The sequence below is a fragment of the Rhea americana genome, unplaced genomic scaffold (assembly GCF_003343005.1).
Source record: "Rhea americana isolate MKP2758 unplaced genomic scaffold, rheAme1 scaffold_171, whole genome shotgun sequence".
In the NCBI taxonomy this organism is placed as follows: Eukaryota; Metazoa; Chordata; class Aves; order Rheiformes; family Rheidae; genus Rhea; species Rhea americana.
In genome coordinates, this window is record NW_028185828.1 from 437,904 (window position 1) to 438,450 (window position 547).

Here is a 547-nt window from a genome sequence, read left to right on the forward strand (position 1 = left end):
CCTGACAACAAGACCAGCTACCTGGAAACGCGCAGATGGCTGCACAAGCAGACGCACATAGTCAGCGCCTTTCTGAATGAGGAGTCAAAATTCCTCCCCCCTARCCTTGCTTCACTTTGCTAGGGGAGCAGTAGCAGTGCTTTTTCTAGCACCAGCTGTTTTTTTTTTTTCTTTGCTGTTTACTAATCAATTGCCTGTGTAGCTGTAATACATCCAAGAGAAGTTCAAAGTCTGGATCTTAGCTAGTCACTGTAATGCAACCCATCAAGAGTGTATTGTACCACACAAACGTAACGTTTTGCAAGGCTTCAAAGACGGAGAGTTTATTTTTAAGCAATGCACCAAGCATTAGTTTAAAATGTGAGGGTCAGAGGAAAGGAGAGGAGGAGAGGGAGAGAAAGAAGAATCAAGGCAGCGGATTGTAGATGCCAGGGGATCTTTTAAACTCTTGTTTACTGCCGGGCTGTTCCAGCACTGCAACGGCGGCACGGCCAAGCGCCGCCAGCCTCCTCCGCAGAGCCCCCTTCCTGCGCCCGGCCCCGGCCCC